The following is a 7,609-nucleotide window of genomic DNA, read 5'->3' as shown; positions in this document are numbered from 1 at the left end:
CATTGCATTTTTAAATCCCTCTTTTCTAACAGTGATGTGTTAGGCAATGTTTTGTCATTATGACATTGGGTGTATCCTCATTCAATTGTTTGTTAACTCAATGAGAATGTGTTGAGTTCTTACCATATCCCCAACTCTGAGCTAGTCCCCAAAGGTACAAGGATGCACAAGATCTCACTTTCACAATCAAGTATAGGGACAGTACAAAGTGATACAGACTATAATAGATATCCATACAAGGAGCTATAGGAGACAGAGGAGAAAGCAATTCACAGGGATGGGATGGAGGGGAGGGTGGAGTAAATGTAGAAAAGTCTCCCCAGAGGAAAAGATATTTAAGCCAGTTTTAAAAATAAGAAGTAGTTTTCCAAGCATAAGGTGCAATGTCATCGTAAGCAAAATGAACAGCATGAACAAAGACACAGAGGCATGGAAGAGAAGGGAACAGTAAGTAACTCTGTGTGACTGGAGCATGGGATGGGAGAAAATGTGATGAGAGATGATCATGTAAAGTGATTATGAAACAGATCATATAAGGTCCCTGTCGCAAAAGGCCACAGACACAGTTTTCCCTAAGCAAAACTCATGCAGGCTATACTGAACCAATGGCAAGCACTGCACACTTCCCCTTGGGTTGTGCCAGAAATGACTCTCCTCCCATACCTGGTTGTTAAGAATTACTCTCTTTATCTCGGTAGCTAAAATAGTTAAATGCATAGAATTAAAGAGTAGAATGGTGGTTGCCAGGGGCCAGAGGAAGGGGTAAATGGGGATTTACTAATCAACAAACATAAAATTTCAGTCAAGCAAAATGAATAAGCTCCAAAGATCTGCTATACAACATGTACCTGTAGTCAACAATAATGTATTATATGCTTAATTTGTTAAGATGGTACATCTCATCTTAAGTGTTTTTACCACAATAGGATTTTTAAAATAAAAAAATTACCCTCTTTATCCAGCCAACAAAGCACATTTCACTCAACAGTTTGTCAATTCCAGGCTCCCCCAGGCATTGTCACAATCATACCCCAAAAAAAGAAGGGACTACTGCACTTCTCTTAACTAATTGGTGGTCCATTTGGGTCTGCCAGCAATTTAAAGTTCCAGAAACAGTTTGTTTGCCATTATGTTTATTTACGTTTCTGCTGCCCTGAAAATGAAAATGGTAGGAAAAAAAGAGTGAGAAAGTAAGAAAATAAAGATAATAAGGCTGGCAGAAATGGCTTAAACTAAAGCTCCATACTAAATCTTATCACAAATGGGAGGCCCACATATGAAAGATGTAGGCCTGAAATTTATGGGCTTTGGCCAGAACAGCATATTCCTCTGACAGGCTGCAGAAGCAACAGCTATAATCGCAGGAAGGATCTGGCCCTCCAAAGTCGACCAACATTGCTTTTGGGAATTCTCTTGGACTGGCTGTCCCTCTATTGTGGACAGTTTGAAGACTTGACCCTAAGCAGGACCACAAACTCAGCTCCTATTTGATCTGCTTTATTGCCCATGCTTTGAGGGAGGGGGAAGGGGAAATAACAACAGGGCCTAGAGAAAGTTTTCCCAGAGCTATAGGCTATACCTCTAACTTATGATGATAGTCATATAATATCTGTTGAGTGTCCAAGTCATTTAGAAGACTCAAGAGGAGGAAAATCTATTGTACTTAGGCATATTTTGTCTTGCTATGTTCTTTCTTACTGACTCATATTCCAATATTCCTTCTTTCATCATTTTCTTTCTGTTTAGAGAACTGCCTTTAGCCATTCTTTTAGGGTTGGTCTGCTAAAAACAAACTCTCCTAGCTCTCCTTCATCTGAAAATGTCTTGATTTCCTCTTCATCCTTGAAAGGTTTCCTGGATATAGGATTCTGGCCTGACAGTTTTTTCTTTCAGCACTTGAAAAATATTGCACATTTCCAGCTGGCTTCCACGATTTCTGGTGAAAATCATCTGTAATTTGAATTATTTCTCCCCTAAAAGTAAGACGTTATTTCTCTCATATGGCTTTCAAGCTATTCCTTTGTCTTGAGTTTTAGAAGTTTGACTATGATGTATCTTAGTATGGGTTTCTCTGGGTGGGAATTTCTCAACTTCTTGAATCTGTAGGTTTATCTCTTTTGCCAAATTTGGGGGATTTTCAGCTATTATTTCTTTGAGTACTTCTTTGGGCCCAACCTCTTCCTTGACTCCTTTTGAAATTCTGATGATACAAATATTAGATCTTTTGCTTAGTTTCACAGGTTCCTGAGGCTCTGTTCATATTTTCTCATCTATTTCTCTCTGTTGTTCAGGTCACAAAATTTCCAGTTCACAGATTCTTCCTCTGTTCCCTCCCCTCTTCTAGTAAGCCCATCTATTGAGATATTTGTTTGTTGTATTTTCCAGTTCAAACATTTTCATTTGGTTCTTCTTTATATCTTCTATTTATTTGCTGAGACTTTCTATTTATTAATTTGTTTCAAGCATTTTGTAATTGGTCAAAGAATTTTATGATGGCTGCTCTAAAATTTTTGTCAGATAATTCTAATATCTGTCATCTCAGTGTTGAAATTTTTGTGATTTTTCATTCAGTTTGAGCTCTTCCCAGTTTTTAGTATAATTAGTTATTTTGGATTGGAACCTGGATATGTTGGGTACAGGTGGTATTTTAGTGCATTCTCATACTGCTATGGAGAAATACCCAAGACTGGGTAATTTACAAAGAAAAAGAGGTTTAATGGACTCACAGTTCCACATGGCTGGGGAGGCCTCACAATCATAGTGGAAGGCAAAAGAGGAGCAAAGACATGTCTTGCATGGCAGCAGGCAAGAGAGCATGTGCAGGGAAACTGCCCTTTATAAAACCATCAGATCTTGTGAGACTTATCACTATCATAAGAACAGCACAGGAAAAACCCGTCCCTATGATTCAATTACTTCCCACTGGGTCCCTCCTATGACACATAGGGATTATGAGAACTATAATTCAAGATGAGATTCGGGTGGGGACACAGCCAAACCATATCAGGTGGATTTCTCAAGATTGCATTTGGTTCCCACTCATAATTGAGACACAAGTACAGGACATATTTCATAATCCATTTAATTCAACTATAAGGAAAACAGCAGTATAAGCATAATAATAAATGGTAAGTAGAGATCTCATTATGGAGGGACAACAGAGAGTGCTAGGGACTGTGGCAAACTGGAGGGTAATTGCTCTCTGTTTAAGGTGGTAGCTGCTACTTACTTCTTCCTGGTTGTTGATGAAGGAGATTGTAAGTCTAATATTATTAGATATTCTTACCTTTCAGGAGAAGGTAGGCATCCAGATTTTTATATGTAATTTCTGTATTTGAAAATGATGGAAATGAATTTAAATTATTTAAAACAATGTATTGGTACACATCATGAAAACCAAACTAAACACAATAGTGATCAGAATATACTCTATGCGTAGCCAATTGACAACCTCCGCTTTAGTAAAAAATCTATTTTCCTAAGCAAAGATATAGGGCCTGAAATTTGTTTTCTGTTTTAGAGAAAGATATATGGCCTCATGTGAACTGCTCACAGGAAACCACAAGTCAAGATATGAATCCTCATTATAGCTGAAACTGGAACTGAACCAATCTAGAGAAAGCTTAATACTTTTGTCTTATTTGTGTAATTATTTAAGAATAAATTATCTAGCTTTGGCAAAATGAACTGATGAAGTATTCATAAACTAATAGGAGTGTTCTTTGGGGTCCTAAAGGTAAGACCACCCACAATGGGTAGGGGATGGGGTTTTCCCTGAAAGGGGTGTATATTCCCACTGTTAACCATCCTGGGAATGAAAGAACTCATAAAAACAAATAAGAAGTTGGAGAATGAGCCCTAGACTGAGAATGGGAAAATGTTGCAAACTGACCTAAGCCAATGTGTACATTTCACATACATCAGGTTTTAATTCTAAAAATCTAGTTTTGGAGCCTCTAGTTTTGAGGTGAATGGGAGCTGCATGTCTTCTTCCCTAGAACTTCCTGCCAGACAGAATTCTGCCACATCTTTTTCAGCAAGCAGGAGCAAAAATACTGAATGTGACTTGGGGGCTCAGAAAAATCTCTAGCTGTCCTTTAGAAATTCGGACAAGCCCATTGCATGAAATATTACCTCTAAGGCAAATACAACAAAATTTCTGACAGCAGTATTAGGACAAACTCCTGCCATTAAGTGGTACCACATAAGATCACACAGTTTTAGCCCTGCAGTTATTTCCTGAAGAACTCCCCTGATTCTTATATGTCATTCATTCAAGGGTTAAGATGTCTACATAATCTTTCTAAACAGTCCTATTACAATCATGTGTCACATAGACAATGTTGTAGTTAATGCCAGACTGTACAAACAACAATGGTGCCATAAGATTACACAGCAGAACCATACTTTTACTGTACTTTTCTGTTTTTAGATACTCAAATACTTACTGTGTTACAATTGCCTACAGTAACATGCTCTATAGTGTTGTCACCTAAGAGCAATAGGATATACAGTGTAGCCTAGGTGTGTAGTAGACTATACCATCTTAGTTTGTGTAAGTACAACTGTGATATTCACACAACAATATTGCCTAATAACACATTTCTCAGAATGTATCTTCATGATTAAGCAATGCATGACTGTATTTTGACATGACTCATTTCATCAATGAAAATGCATTCCCATGATCCTTTCTGCTACCTAAACAGTACATTGATACAGATTTACATAATGAACTTTGAAGTACCTTTGAGTGGTGAAAACTCCTCATTAGAGTCCTTCAAAATTTAACTCTCTCTTGAGTGTGAATCATCCCTAACCAGGATGTGGATGAATGTTAATGCAAACATGCATACACACATACATATGCACATGTACACACACACACATACATATTCACACACATAAATATACAATATTGCACACATATACATACATGTACATACATGCATGCATGCACTCACACAAAAAAAAATTACACATGCACATACACTTGTGCATCACATGGCTTCTAGAGCCTACTTTTGAATCTAGATGCACCCGTTAGTCAATGTTTGGCCTTAAATCAGTTACCTACCTTTTCTGTATTTCAGTTTCATCCTCTGTAAAATTGGTATGATGATAGTACTAATCTTACAGGGTTGTTATAAGGCTTAAATGAGTTAATCTATGGAATGCTTTATATAGTAAACTCTATAGAAGTATAAACTGTGGCTGTTATTATTATTAATGTTAATATTGTTAGTGATCAATTTTAAAGTAAATGAATGATAATATAGCAATAGAGAACTTCTTCCTCTCTGTTGAGGTTGAATGGGCAGCACAGGTTGCAAAGAACCTGAAACTGAGGAGTAGAAATAAGTTGGTGGGGAAGGAGACATTGGCTCTTCTCCAGAACAGCAGGCTGGGTCTGACAAGGGACCAAGATAGAGGCTACTGAGCTTGTGGGCTCCAAGGGCTGCCAGGTCCAGTAGCCAGTTGATAGTCACTCTTCATAATATAATTCCCTTTGTTTACCGCGAGTTATTTTTTTTCTACTTAAAATCTTTAATCAAAGATATTTATTTTATTTTTTATTATTATTGTTATACTTCAAGTTCTAGGGTCCATGTGCACAACGTGCAGGTTTGTTACATTTGTATACATGTGCCATGTTGTTGTGCTGCACCCATTAACTCATCATTTACATTAGGTATTTCTCTTAATTGCTATCTCCCCCTCCCCACACCCCACGACAGGTCCCGGTGTGTGATATGTGATGTTCCCTGCCCTGTGTCCATGTGTTCCCATTGTTCAGTTCCCACCTATGAGTGAGAACATGCGGTGTTTGGTTTTCTGTTCTTGTGATAGTTTACTGAGAATGATGGTTTCCAGCTGCATCCATGTCCCTACAAAGGACACGAACTCATCCTTTTTTATGGTTGCATAGTATTGCATGGTGTATATGTGCCACATTTTCTTAATCCAGTCTATCATTGATAACATTTGGGTTGGTTCCAAGTTTTTGCTATTGTGAATAGTGCCGCAATAAACATATGTGTGCATGTGAATTTATAGTAGCATGATATATAATCCTTTGGGTATATATCCAGTAATGGGATTGCTGGATCAAATAGTATTTCTAGTTCTAGATCCTTGAGGAATCGCCACACTGTCTTCCACAATGGTTGAACTAGTTTACAGTCCCACCAACAGTGTAAAAGTGTTCCTATTTCTCCACATCCTCTCCAGCACCTGTCATTTCCTGACTTGTTAATGATCGCCATTCTAACTGGTGTGAGATGGTATTTCATTGTGGTTTTGATTTGCATTTCTCTGATGGCCAGTGATGTTGAGCATTTTTTCATGTATCTGTTGGCTGTATGGATGTCTTCTTTTGAGAAGTGTCTGTTCATATCCTTTGCCCACTTTTTGATGGGGTTGTTTGTTTTTTTCTTGTAAATTTGTTTGAGTTCTTTTTAGGTTCTGGATATTAGCCCTTTGTCAGATGAGAAGATTGCAAACATTTTCTCCCATTCTGTAGGTTGCCTGTTCACTCTGATGGTAGTTTCTTTTGCTGTGCAGAAGCTCTTTAGTTTATTTAGATCCTGTTTGTAAATTTTGGCTTTTGTTGCCATTGCTTTTGGCGTTTTAGACATGAAGTCCTTGTCCATGCCTATGTCCTGAATGGTATTGCCTAGGTTTACTTCTAGGGATTTTATGGTTTTAGGTCTAACATTTAAGTCTCTAATCCATCTTGAATTAATTTTCGTATAAGGAGTAAGGAAAGGATCCAGTGTCAGCTTTCTACTTACGGCTAGCCAATTTTCCCAGCACCATTTATTAAATAGGGAATCCTTTCCCCATTTCTTGTTTTTGTTAGGTTTGTCAAAGATCAGATGGCTGTAGATGTGTAGTATTATTTCTGAGGGCTCTGTTCTGTTCCATTGGTTTATATCTCTGTTTTGGTACCAGTACCATGCTGTTTTGGTTACTGTAGCCTTGTAGTATAGTTTGAAGTTAGGTAGCCTAATGCCTCCAGCTTTGTTCTTTTGGCTTAGGATTGTCTTGGCAATGCGGGATCTTTTTTGGTTCTATATGAACTTTAAAGAAGTTTTTTCCAATTCTGTGAAGAAAATCATTGATAGCTTAATGGGGATGGCATTGAATCTATAAATTACCTTGGGCAGTATGGCCATTTTCACAATATTGATTCTTCCTGTCCATGAGCATGATATGTTCTTCCATTTGTTTGTGTCCTCTTTTATTTAGCTGAGCAGTGATTTGTAGTTCTCCTTGAAGAGGTCCTTTACATCCCTTGTAAGTTGGATTCCTAGGCATTTTATTCTCTTGGAAGCTATTGTGAATGGGAGTTCATTCATGATTTGGCTCTCTATTTGTCTGCTACTGGTGTATAAGAATGCTTGTGATTTTTGCATATTGATTTTGTATCCTGAGACTTTGCTGAAGTTGCTTATCAGCTTCAGGAGATTTGGGGCTGAGATGATGGGGTTTTCTAAATATACAATCATGTCATCTGCAAACAGGGACAATTTGACCTCTTCTTTTCCTAACTGAATACCCTTTATTTCTTTCTCCTGCCTGATTGCCTTGGCCAGAACTTCTAACA

The sequence above is a fragment of the Chlorocebus sabaeus genome, chromosome 4 (assembly GCF_047675955.1).
Source record: "Chlorocebus sabaeus isolate Y175 chromosome 4, mChlSab1.0.hap1, whole genome shotgun sequence".
Lineage (NCBI taxonomy): Eukaryota > Metazoa > Chordata > Mammalia > Primates > Cercopithecidae > Chlorocebus > Chlorocebus sabaeus.
This window is presented reverse-complemented; position numbering follows the sequence as displayed.